The sequence below is a fragment of the Gracilinanus agilis genome, chromosome 5 (assembly GCF_016433145.1).
Source record: "Gracilinanus agilis isolate LMUSP501 chromosome 5, AgileGrace, whole genome shotgun sequence".
Taxonomy (NCBI): domain Eukaryota; kingdom Metazoa; phylum Chordata; class Mammalia; order Didelphimorphia; family Didelphidae; genus Gracilinanus; species Gracilinanus agilis.
The window spans coordinates 221,207,618-221,221,337 of record NC_058134.1 but is presented as its reverse complement, the minus strand read 5'-3'; positions in this window follow the sequence as shown (position 1 = coordinate 221,221,337).

Sequence of the window (13,720 nt, the reverse complement as noted above, 5' to 3'; positions counted from 1 at the left end):
CATATTACATTTCATCCTATTAGACTTGGCCCCTTATTCCAGCCCGTTAAGACCTCTTTGGATTTTGTCTCTGTTGTCCGGCACATTAGCTGTTTGCTCCTCCCTACCTCCAGCTTTGTGTCATCTGCTATTTTGATGTCAGCCATCTGCATCATCTAATTTACTGACAAAAAGTTTGATAGAACAGAGCCCCGCAGCACACCACTACCCTCCTCCCTCCCCCCGCCCCCCCCCCATTAGCTAGCTGGAGTCATTTATTTATCATCCCTCTTTCAAGCATGGTGTTCTGAACAGTTAGGAAGCCAGCTCTCTATCCTGTTTTCTAGTATATATTTTCCATTTGACTCATCAGAATATCACAAAAAAAAGGAAGCCTTCTCTGAATAACTTGCCCAAATATACTCCAGCTACAGCCTCTTCTTGACCTGTCAGTCAAATCACCCTTTCTGAAAATGAAAGAGGATTAGTTTGGCATAACTTGCTCTTACTTAACCCACGCTGACACCTAGTGATCACCATACTCCCCACCCCTCATCTGAGTCTTGCTGGAAAATGATCCTTTTAGTGACTTGCTCTGAAAACTTGGCAGCGATCAGCATCGGGTCTATAGTTTACAGAATTTACTTTCATCTTCTGTTTAGAAAATTGGGATCATTTGACTCCCTCTAGAGCCTTTTAACACTTCTCCAATTCTCAATGATTGCTTAGAGACTACTGACACCACTTTAGTAGTCCCATCTGCAAATTAGTACCAGAGGGTATAATTCATGTAGGCTGAGAGACTTCAGCCCATGGTAGGCAACTAGGTGTTCTCTCACTCTTCCCTCCCCTCTACTGAATTTTAACTCTCCCCAACCATACATATTCAAAATTATTCTCTCCCCTCCCCCATCTGAAAATCCTAGAGCTCCTGGAAGGTACCTTGCAAAATCCTCTAGTCCAACCACCTTCATTTAACAGATGAGGAAACCAAGGCTCAGAACTGAAGTAATTTGCCCACAGTCACATAGCTAATATCAGAAGTAGGATTTGAACCCAGACCCTCGGAGTTCAAATGCAATCTTCCTTCTCCTGTACCATGCTGCTTCTCTGTTATTCAATGATTATATCTGACTGGCATAACCCAAGGAAGAAATGAATGAATGATTTTTAAAACTCTCCTATCTATACTTGCCAAGTGGATATCATTAGGATAGTATTCTGTGTATGAGTATATTTTGAAATCAGAATATTCAATGTCAAAGAAAAATGGAAATAAAATAGAAATTGAGAATTCTAGAGTCTGCCATCCATTAATATATATTCAAAATTAGTGGGTCTGCCCTTTTCTTATTATTCTTTCTCTGAACACAGTTTTAAAAGTCTATTTTGTTCTCTCATAGCCACAGAAGCTTCCATCTATCTAAGAGCAGTAGAAAGGATGGGAAAAGGATAAAAAAGGGATTTTCTATGAGAGTCAGAATTTGTACATTGGCTCCTGCTGCCAAGTTTTGAATTATTTCACCAAAAAGCTATTCCTATATAAATATGATAAATATTCCAAGAATAACCCTTTCATCTCTTAATTTATGACATCTCAAAGTTTGGACCTGCTAGATACCCCAAAATCTATAAATGAATATAAATAATGAACATACATAGATATGCACATATACATATATTTATATGTACACATGTTGTGTACATATAAATATATATAGCCAAGTGTGCATATACATGTCTATATGCACAAATATACACATACATGTACACAATCTGATTTGCAAATTATATATATATATATACACATACATATATAAATAAATACAAACTGGGAGGGACAAATATTGGATGATCTAATATACCTAGTTGGACTGTGCCATTAGCTGCCATGCCATTTAGCAGATCTTTGGTTACTAGATGCTGGAAAAATATCCCAGCAAAATCCCATCCCCTCCCATTGCTCCTGAGCTCTCTTCCAATCAATCAATTATTCAATCAACAAATCAGCATTCCCAAGGACTTATGTGCCAAGTATTGAGGAGCAGGGCTACCAAAAAAAAAAAAAGGAGTGAAAAATAGTCTAAATAGATACATGAAGTCAATATGAGGAAACCTTGGAGAAGAAGGATCTAGCAGTTGGGCAAAACTACAAAAGGCATCTAAAGAAAATAGAACTTTAGTTAAGTCTTGAAGGTAACCATGGATTTTAGGAGGAAGAAAAAAGGAAGCCAAGGATTCTAAGGGGAAAAAGCAAGGAGACAGAGTACTAGGTGAGAGGGAGGATCAGTGAAAAGACAGAGAGCCAGGGATGGAGGAGCCTATGTGAAGAATGACAAATAGACAAGTAGGACTAGACGATAGAGTATATGGAGAGTCATAATGAGGAAGAAGACTGGAAAGGCTGGATGAAGTCACATTATGAAGATCTTTAAATATGAAATGAAGTTTATACTTGAGGAAGGAGGATAGAGTGGTCACATCTGATCTTATGGAAAATAATTTTGGCTAGTGAGAGTGGAGGATGGATTGGAGAAAGAAGAGACTTGATGGACAGAGAAAGGTGAGGAGGGCCTAATCTAGGGTGGTGGTTGTGTGTGAGTGAAGAAAAAGAGATGGAATTGAGAGATATTGAGGAGCTAGAAACAATAAGATTTGGCAATTGGTAGGTTATGTGGGATGAGTGAGAGTGTGGAATTGAGAATATGCTCCTGAATAACTGAAAGGATGAGTAACGCTCAACAATCATAGGGAGGCTCAGAAAAGAAAAGAGTTTGGAGATAGAAAAGAATGTCCTGTGGTTCTCTATTCTCCCTAACATACTGCTAACTGGTCACATAGTCAAAGCCTTTCCAAGATGGTGAGAGCTGTCAAAATTTGTGTTCTACTGGCACAGCCCTCAAGTATAAATGTTTTTACCTCCACTTATAAATGGAGAATCTGAAGCTTCAGAGGTTAAGTGCCTGATTCGTAGCAGAATCTAGACTTCAACTTCATTCTCTAAACTCCTAATAACAACCTGCATGTTTATTGTTTGTGATATCATTTGTTAATAGCAATAATGATAGTGATAATAATGATAATGATAGTTATCTATGTGGTGCTTTAGGGATTGAAAAGTATTTTAAATACACCATCTCATTTGGTCCTCATCAGGAATTCATGAAGGTGGCATTATTATTCCCATTTTACAGATGAGGTTGAGAAGATAAGTGACTTCCTCAGGGTCCCACAGATATAGTGTCCATCTGTGATGGAATTTAAAAGTAGCTCTTCTCTACTCTAAATCCTTACACACTGCCTCCCCAACATCCCTTCAGTAAATTAGTGGAGCTCAAGGTAGGTAAATTATAATCTCCATTTTACAGATTCAGAAACTAAGTCTCAGAGAGAAGCTGCAATGTCCTGAGATCACACAGAAAGCAAAAGGCTCAATCTTGAATTTTCTAACTCCTAGTCCAATGCTCTTTGAATTGCCTACTTCATGTGCATGTGCAGTCAGTACATTGTATCTAATTTTGTTGAAAGTAATCTCAGCATCACAAGTTTGTTTGCTTCTGGGTCTCATAAAGGTAGAGTCCAAGATCCTAACAAAATTCAATTACACGAATTCCCCATAAATGGAAGTTTGCAATAATACCATAATACTAGTAATAGAGCATCCTGGCTCTGGGGTTTGTCAATTACTCAAAAAAAGACAGGGTGGATGAGTTGCCCAACCAGTCTCAAATACCTATTATTTTTGTGCCCTTTTCCCCTGAAAATTACAGACCTAAGAGAATCCCATACATTATATTTCCAGAAAACAACAACAACGCTAAAAAGACACATAATGATGTCCTAGGATGCATACAGCTAAGATCGGTACTTCTGGCCAGGCTCCTGCCTGCTCTCTTGGTGCTCCTTCCTACCTCACAAAAAGGAATTATCTAAACAACTAAAACTCAGAGCAATATACAAAGTCCCCAATTTTGAGATAGCAGGGGCTGCTTGAAAGAGGCTCCATCTATGGTGCATCACTTGAGAAAGCACCATCTTCACCTGTTTATCTTTCTTAACACATTAGTCAACAAATATTTGGTTAAATACTCATAATGTTCTAGGCATATGAGACTAAAGAAAAAAAAATACACACACACACACACACACACAGAGTTTCTCTCTGAGTTTACATTTTAATGGGTAATATATCAACCAGCCTATGAATCCCCCTCATTGCTGCGTACCATGAATTATACTTATAATTAGTGAAGTGTTTCCCCTCCCTGTCTTGTCCAACTGCCTCAGACATTGCCAAAAGTACTAACTTTAAGACTACAATGATCAAAACCGGCCTCAGACACGTACCAGCTGTGTGACCCTGGGCAAGTCACTTGACCCCCATTGCCCACCCTTAGCACTCTTCCATCTAGGAGCCAATACACAGAAGTTAAGGGTTTAAAAAAAAGACTACAACAAAACACAGGACCTATAAGCTCTTCCCTTGGCATGTTCCCTGACTGATCAGGGCATGTGAGCACAATATGCCAAGGAAGAACTTATAAGGACAACAGGGTTCTGTTATGGGATCCTGCTAGTATATGGGTTCTGTGAGGGGAACATTTTGGTTGCTTAGCCCACCATGGTGGTAAACCTCTGCAAATGCTTAGCCCAGGGACTTGGAGTCTGTGTGATCTGAGATGCCTCCTTTATTTAGGAGTAGGTAAGACTAAAACAGTTGAAAACAACAAAGCCATCTCTTAGCAAATGTAATGTGGAGGCAAAGCAGTTGAATTGTGGGAGTAAGAAGGTAGCCTTTGTTTTTCGTAATCCTAAGGATCCTGCCCTCTGCCATCTCTCCTGTTTTCAGGCTAGCCAGTGGGTAAAACTAGAAAAATGGGAAGAGACTAGTACCATGCTTTATAAGACTATTGGTTTAGTCTCGGATGTTCTCCTCATTCCACCTCACATCCCTTTTTTCACAGATGATATAACTGAGACCTAGAGAAATGAAGCAACTCAATAGTCATAGCTCCTTCCACTACACTAACCAGGGTTATTAAATTGCCACTTACACAGCAGATAGAGAGCTCTGTGTATTAATAGGAAGGAGTAACAAGAGAGAAGGTGAGGATTCACTCTGGCAGAGACAGATTTGGAGAAACCAATTATAATTGGGTAGCTGTTCTTGTGTGACTATTTTTGAGTTTCCCTATGGTATGTTTGTAGCTCTAAGAAAGGCTTCTTCATCAAACTATGTAGAAAGCTGCCCACAGGAGTACCCTAAAGGGCTAAGGGATGATGACTCAGTATCCCAAGGTTGAGAGATGAAACATCTTCTGAATTCTTCCTTATTCACTTAAGCATGCCTATGTAAGAGGTTATGGGACCTTGTAGAGGTTATGGGACCTTGTAGTCGCAGAGTATGAGGATGACATGGAATAAAGGTCCACTCTAAAATTGCTTAAGTGGGTAATTTCTGCTCCACTGAATCAATACTTTTTTTTCCTCAAGAAATATTTCAATTTCCCAAATGCTTAAAATCAATCAGCATGTTCAGAGGTTCCAGAAATGCTAGTATCTTTCCCCCATTAGCTACTGTGTTAACATGTGGAAGCCAGCCATGGTAGATCATGACATACTCAATGTTTCTATCACAGGAATCTTTTCTTAAAACTAAGAAGGGGAGAAATAAGAAAAAATGAAAATCAGCAACTGATTCCTCAGCAAAATGTGAATAATAGTGCTGGCCTTTGTTACAAGAAATACCTAACAACTGTAAATAAAGTACTCGGCAAGCACATTCTACAAATGCTAAACCATAATGAAATGCATTTAATTATATCACTTTAGCTTTTCATGTTAAACCCATTAGAATTAAATATATCACAACAGGTATAATTCTTCTCCCCACCACCACTGCTCCCCTCCCCACTACTTCTACCCCACTAGCAGAAGGGAACAGGAATTTTCATTCTCATTAAACTCTGTTCTACCTCCATTTCCTGTGATTAGCCTGAACTTTGAGAGCACCAAACAAGGAGAAATTCAATAAAAACAAGTTGGCACTGTTTAATCGACCATTCCAACAATCTGGCAGCAGACTAGCACAAGGGAAAGAAAGTTGGATCAGGAGTCAGAAGACTAAGGTACAAAACCTAGCTCTCTCTCACAACATATCTGTGACCTCAAGCCCTTCATTTTTTAGGCTTCAGTTTCCTTAACTGTGAAATCAAAATGTACTCTAGACAACTTCTAAGGTATATATTATTTGATGGAATCTGCTATTGCATCAATTCAGCAAATATTTACTAAGCTTTTATTTTCCAGGAATGGCCTGGGACCTGGCAATATTAAACAAAATGGCAGTCCAATGGCAAAATTGCACAAGGCAAATGTCTTCAAGGCAAAGAATTATATTCTATGGCTAGGAAACAACAACAACAATAACAACCTGTAAATGGGGAAGTAAATTCAAGGTAATATGAGGAAACAGAGAGTACTAATAATGTTATTTTTTTAAAAAACCTTACCATCCACCTTAGAATCAATACTATATATTGCTTACAAGGCAGAAGAGCAGTAAGGGCTAGGCAAGGGGATGAAGTGACTTATCCAGGGTCACACAGCTGGGAAGTATCCTAAGGCCAGATCTGAACCCCAGTCTTCACATCTCTTGGTCTTGGCTATCCACTGAGCCACTTGGCTACCCTCACTAATAATATTAATTGCTTTAATTCAGAAAATATTATTGACTGTCAACTCTGGCTGAGAAAATGTGGTAAGAACAGTAGACTATGAGGAGATAGAAAATGGGGATAATATTACTTATACCAACTATATCATATGGGAGCCTACACTGTAGTGGATCAAGGGTTGTCTTCAAAGTCAGAAAGAACTGGGTTCAAATTATGATTTTGATACAGCCTGGATCAGACGGCCATTTACTTTCTCTGAGATTCTTTGTCTGGGCTAAACTGGGACTAAAAACCTATGCAGTACTCAGAGTCATTGGGAGACTCCAATAAGAATGCAGTTAAACTGCTTGACATTAGATGCTTTTAAGTAAATGTCACATATCATGAACAAGAAGCATTCACTTTTATATGGTGCTTTAAAGTTTATAAAGCACTTCATGTTCATTATATCATTTGAACCCTAATTGTATAAATCATTCATTAAATACATGAGACATTATAAGTTAGCCACCCTCCCCCTCTCCACAGTAGAATATAAATTCCTTGAAGACACTTTTGTCTATGAACTCTCAGGGCCTGGATACAATGCCTGATCCAGAGTAGGCATTAAATGATGGTTGATTAACTGGATTTGGACTGGAGGACCTTGCTGTCTGATAAGGGGGAAAGAAATGGACATAAATAAAAAAGAAAGTGATAAAAGTGGATATGAGCTGCCTGCGGAGGCAACGAGTTCAGAGAAAGATGAGGTGGCTTCCAAATGGAATTCATTCAGGTGAGATTCTATGTGGGAGATGTCCTTGTAGCTGGATCAGGTAGTCAATGAACATTTATTAAGCATCTACTATGTGCCAGGTACTGTGCTAAGTCTGGGAATACAAAGAGAGGCAAAAGACAGTCCCTACAGCCTAGGACCTTACAATCTAATGGAAGAGGACAACATTAAACAGAAAAGGAGGGTGGAAGGAAGAAGGTGGCTGGCAAAGAAACATGATGGAGAAGTACATCCAGGCAGAAAAAGAAGAGATGGCTAACCTGGTCTTTTCTTTAAATGGATATTTTAGGAGGCAGGTAGGGGCCCCAGGGGCTGAGGATATTGAGAGGTCTGAGCTAGAGGGGTTTTTAGTGATTTTTTGAGGATGAAGAATATCCTTCTCTTAAGCTGAGGGGGAATGGGATTTTTTTTTGAGGACCTAAAGTCTGTTCTACTACTGCCTCCTATGACTTTGCCCATTCTTCAGGGAGGGAGCACACTGGTTTTCTTGGTCCTCGTTTCTCAGGCTATTCACTTACCACGATAGAGCTGACTCATTTCTCAGTGCTGCTGTGAATAGAGATTACCTTCAAGCAATTTTTGTATTCATCCAGTGCATGATATTCAGTCATAGCAAGGAAATCCAAGTGGCTCCTCTGTAATCAGTTAAACCTTCCATTTAGCATGTGGCCAATTTTCAGGATAATAGGGAATGAGAGTAACTGTCCACTTGACCAAAGATGGCCTTTCCTTCAAGGTTTAGTACTAGCCCTTGCAGCATAAGGATGGGGAGGGTCATTGATTTGGAGTTCAAGGACTTAGAGAAAAATGCACAATTCATTGGGCAGATCATTGGAACAGGAGACAGAGGACTTGATTTTAAAACTGGTTCTGCCACCTAGCATCTGGGTGACCTTGGGGCAAGTCACTTAAATTCTCCGTGTCTCAGTTTCTCATCTGAAAAAAGAGGGAGTTGGCATGGATGAGTTCCCTTTCAGATCTAAAACTGCCACCTAGGTTAAAAAATCAGCTCTGCCACTAATTGGATGAGTGAACTAAAACAAGTAACTTTATGACCCTAATCTCAGTCTCCTCCTCTGTTAAATGAGTGGATAAAACTAAATAATTTCATTTTTTTAAACCCTTACCTTCTGTCTTAGTATCAACTCTAAGACAAAATAGTGGTAAGGGCTAAAGCACTTTCTTACAGAAGAGTCATATTGACAAATATTTCTTAAATGTCTTATTTATGCTGCAGTGAAGCATTAAAGAGGTATAAAGTAAAGATAAGACCCTACTTGAGGAGTTTACAGAAAAGATAAAAGATATAATTCAATTTAACTCTCCAAACATTCAACAGGGAATCCTATTTAAAACAATTATAACTGACATGCATATAGCTAGCTCTCTATCATTTCTAAAGCACATAAGAGGATAGGAGAGTGATGCAGTGGATCAAGCACAGGGCATAGAATCAGAAAGACCTGATTTCAAATCATTATCAAATCACTGGGCAATTCATTTACCTCTATTTGTCTTAATTTCTTCAACTATAAAATGAAGATAATAAAGCAACTACCGCCTGGGGTTACTGTGAGAATCAAATGAAATATTTCTAAAGTGTTTAGTTCAGTGCCTGGCACATAGTAGGTGCAACACAATTGTTAGCCATTATTATTTATTAATGAGGTAAAATGGCAGCTAAATGGTCCAATGGCCTGAGTGCTAGAAAGAGGTCGAATCTTGTTTCACTCATCTGTTCGACTTCCCTTAGTCACAAGTCCTTTATCCATAAAACAAGTTATAGTTATTATTATATCCATGTTTAAATCTTTTTCTCTGATGCTTAGTACCTATGAGGTTGAGGTCAAGTCACTCAATCTCCTTGGGCCTCACTTTCTCATTCTGTAATAAGGCATGATTAGATTTGATGTCCAGGTCTAAATTTATGAGTCTATCATCCTATGAACTCACTTGAGCCCTCACGTGAACTCTGCAAGACAAGTAGTAGGGGTATTAGTCTCTCCCTTCAACACAGAAGGTCTCAATCTTACAGAGGTGAAAGGACATGGTTATGATCAACCATGTAGTTAGCAGAGATGATTGGTTTAAGTCCTATTTTTGACAACTATGCATAGATTCACAGTCTACAAAGTTAATCAAGAGCATTTATAGATAGCTGTAACTATAGTTTTATAATTACAGTAATTTAAAACTCTTTTAGTGCCATAAGCAGGATCTCGGAACTCAACCAACTAGGCAGTGCAAATGTTTCCGGTGTCTGAATGACCAATTGAAATATTGTCTTCTTCTTCCCTGACCCAGCTCTAAAGTTGCTCTAGATAGCAACCAAGCTATCCTAGACCAATATTGCCACCTAGTGACTTCATATAGAACCATCTCACCCATTGTCTTTTCCCTACCACCTCCTTTTTCCCATCAAACTTCAGGGAATCATTCATACATAGGCAGTCAGCCCTTCCTACCTTGCCCTCTTCAACTGCTCTCTTCTAAGTTAATTTTACTTCTATATTATAGATAAATAATGCCCTCTAATTCTCCTTTACCTCATTTTTTTCTTCTTCACCTTTACCCTTGGAAGGATGAAGGTTAAAAAAAAGAGAAATCTTCCTTTTATTCTCTTTTTGTCACCCTTCTTTTCTCCTCTTTTGTGAGACACAACACAACCTCATTTATGGCCAACAAATCTGACTAATGTTAATGATACACATTATAAAGGAAAAGAAAAGTAATAAATTTGGAAGTAAAACTAGTCACAAAAAGTGACACCTCTAAAACAACTAAAATCTCCATTATCTCCTCATTTTTATACCTGTTTTTTTTTTCCCAAAGCGCCAACATTTAAGATAATTTTTAAAAGCTATTTTTTATTTACTCCCATGGTTTTACTGGTTTTAATCACAACTGTTGCAAAAGAATTATTAGCTGTTTTTTGCAAACATACAGGACTTGGACTACTAGATGAATTAAAGAGGCTTTTGTGATCTAGCCTGGGAACCTAAGCAACATTGATAACATTGTTTCCACTGGAAAATGAAAATGTATTCCAAGTTCCAAACAAATGACTTACAAATGTTCTTCTGGAATGCAACACATTTGCAAACTGGGGGCTGCAGGGATAAAAAATAGGCTAAAAATCTGGAAAGATTGTAAAATATGAGACTTAAAAAATACTAACTAGGATACTATCAGCTCTGATATAAGCAGAAGCCAGAATCAGCATCACTTGAATCCTAAAAAGTATGGTATAGTGGATAGAATATTGAACTTAGCCCCAGGACAACTAGGGTTCAGATGATTCTCTTGACCCTCATGTGACTCTAGATCAGTGATTCCCAAAGTGGGCGTCACCGCCCCCTGGTGGGTGCTGAAGTGATCCAGAAAGTGGTGATGACCACAGGTGCATTTATCTTTCCTATTAATTGCTATTAAAATAAAAAAAATAATTTCCAGGGTGCTAAGTAATATTTTTTCTGGAAAGGGGGCAGTAGGCCGAAAAAGTTTGGGAACCACTGATCTAGCTGAACAAGTCATCTCACTTCTTTCCTTCATCTGTAAAATGGAAATAACACCCATAGTAAGTACAGAGCCTTCCTCACAGGTTTGTTGTAAAGCTTGAATAAGATCCAATCAACAGTTATTTATTAAATACTTTCTAAGAGGTAGAGAAAAGGCATACAAAGTACCTTTTTAAATTTTTATAATTAATTTATTTATTTAGAATATTTTTCCATGGTTACATGATTCATGATTCCTCCCCCCTCCTGAAGCTGACAAGCAGTTCCACTGGGTTATACATGTATCCTTGTTCAAACCTATTTGCACATTATTAATATTTGTAATACAGTGATCTTTTAACAGCAAAACCCCAATCATATTCCCATTGAACCATGTGATCGATCCTCTGTTTTTCTTCTGTGTTTCTGCCCCCACATTTCTTTCTCTGGATGTGGATAATGTTCTTTCTTAAAAGTTCTTCAGAATTGTCCTGGATCGTTGCATTACTGCGAGTAGAAAAGTCTGTTACATTTGATTGTGCCACGGTGTATCCATCTCTGTGTACAATGTTCTGGTTCTGCTCCTTTCACTCTGCATCAGTTCATGGAAGTCGTTCCAGTTTACATGGAATTCCTCCAGTTCATCATTCCTTATAGCACAATAATATTCCATCACATCACCAACAGATACCACAATTTGTTCAGCCATTCCCCAATCGATGGACACCCCCTCATTTTCTACTTTTTTGCCACCACAAATAGGGTGGCTATAAATATTTTTGTACAAGTCTTTTTCCTTATTATCTCTTTGGAGTACAAACCCAGCAGTGGAATGGCTGGATCAAACAGCAAGCAGTCTTTTAAAGCCCTTTGGGCATAATTCCAAATTTTCCTGCAGAATGGTTGGATTAATTCACAACTCCACCAGTAGTGTATTAATGTCCCAATTTTGCCATATCCCTTCCAACATTTATCACTTTCCTTTGCTGCCATATTGGGCAGTCTGCTAAGTGTAAGGTGGTACTTCAGAATTGTTTTTATTTGCATTTCTCTAATCAGGAGAGAGCCTTTTTAATTTTAAAGACATATATGTACTTTCTAACAATTAGCAAGAGTCCAAAAGTGAAAGGTATTTTGCAAGGTAGTGAGGTCCTCAGCATTGGAGTGAACAAGCAGAGGTAGATTATTTTAAGAGAAACTGGAGAGCAGAGACATGAGCATTAGCTGGGCAAGATTAAAATATAATTGGGAAATATTTAACAAAATAAATAGAAATTCAATAGACTATAGATAATGTATAGTTTCCTAAGTCGATATGCAACCCTCCCAGAATGCTTATGTGTGTTTTACTGTATAGTTTCTATTTGAGTTTGATATCATTGCTGGAAAGGGAAGAATCATGTTTCCAGTAAGGATTGGACGAGATGACCTCTAACAATAGTCCAAACGTCTATCATGCTTCATATTTTATAAAATTTTACTTTTCTCCTGACAACTTGTTGAAGCATAGAGGATAAATATTATTTAGATAGTCTCAATATTTTTATTCCCATGTAGAAGGTTGAGAACCAAATCCCAGTGGATAGAGCTGGAATGCAGTCCCAGTTCTTGTGAAGCCCAAATAACCTTTCCCCCTTCCTCCATTATATCATGCTTCATCTCTAATATTCCCTAAGTATGAGATTCTATGATCCTTTGATTCATTGTGTTATAAATTTCCCCCCTCAAAACCAAAAGATCCTCTGAGACACATTTGTCAATATCGTGTCATATCCAGCTACAGAATTAGACAGAATGGTCTGAGAGCTATCATCCTCTATTTCAGCTTAATCCCATTCCTATGGATCCCCAGGTCACTCAACTAGCAGGCACTAATCTTTATTACCGAGGTTTCAATCAAATTGCTTTGACTTATGGGCTGATCATCTTAAATCCAAATTTTTCCAGGTGGTATTGGCTATTCAAACAAGATCATAATATCTCACTCCAGGCTCTATTAACATTCCCAGTCTTAGACAGACTTTAATGTCTCTTCTTTGCCTGGTCTCTTCTTTCATTCTTAGTCAGAGGAATATAGGAACATACACCTTGAGCTGGAAAGATCCTTAGTCTCTCATTTGACAGAGAAATGACCTGAGGCTCACAGGAAGTTAACTGACTTGTACAAGGTCACAGGGCTACTAGGAATCAGAAGCTGGATTGGAACCCAGGTCTCCCTGAATCCAAGACCAGGAGTGTCTTTTATCTCTTGAATGGGATGACTTTCCACATCATCCTTCATGTTGTTTTCTCTATATGAAGCCAATTCCTTGAGTAAAATGCTATCTACCAAATTTCTGATGTTTCCAATGGAAGATGAGTTGCTGCCAGATGTGATAAGACACTAGCTCTTAAGACTATCTCTTTTTTGACTTCCAAGTATTTAGAAAGCAGAATAAAATCAGAGAAGGTCTGACCAGGGGACTCCCCTACTGAAACAATTTCACTGGCTCTCTGTTGTTTTTAATGTAAAATATAGGTCCTTTAGGCTGGCATTTAAGCAGCTGGGATGAAGGTGGAGGAAGATAGAGGAGAGAAGAGAAGAGAGGAGGGATGAAGGAAAGGGAGAGAGAGAGAGAAGAGAGGGAGGAGGAGAAAGAAAAGGACAGGGAGGAGGAGAGGCAAAAGGAGAGGGAGGGGGAGAGAGAGGGGGAGAGAGTGAGAGAGAAGGAAAGGGAGGGAGATAAAGAGAGAGGGAAAGGGAGGGAAAGAGAGGGAGAGGGGGAGACAGGGGAGAGGGAGGGAGAGATGGA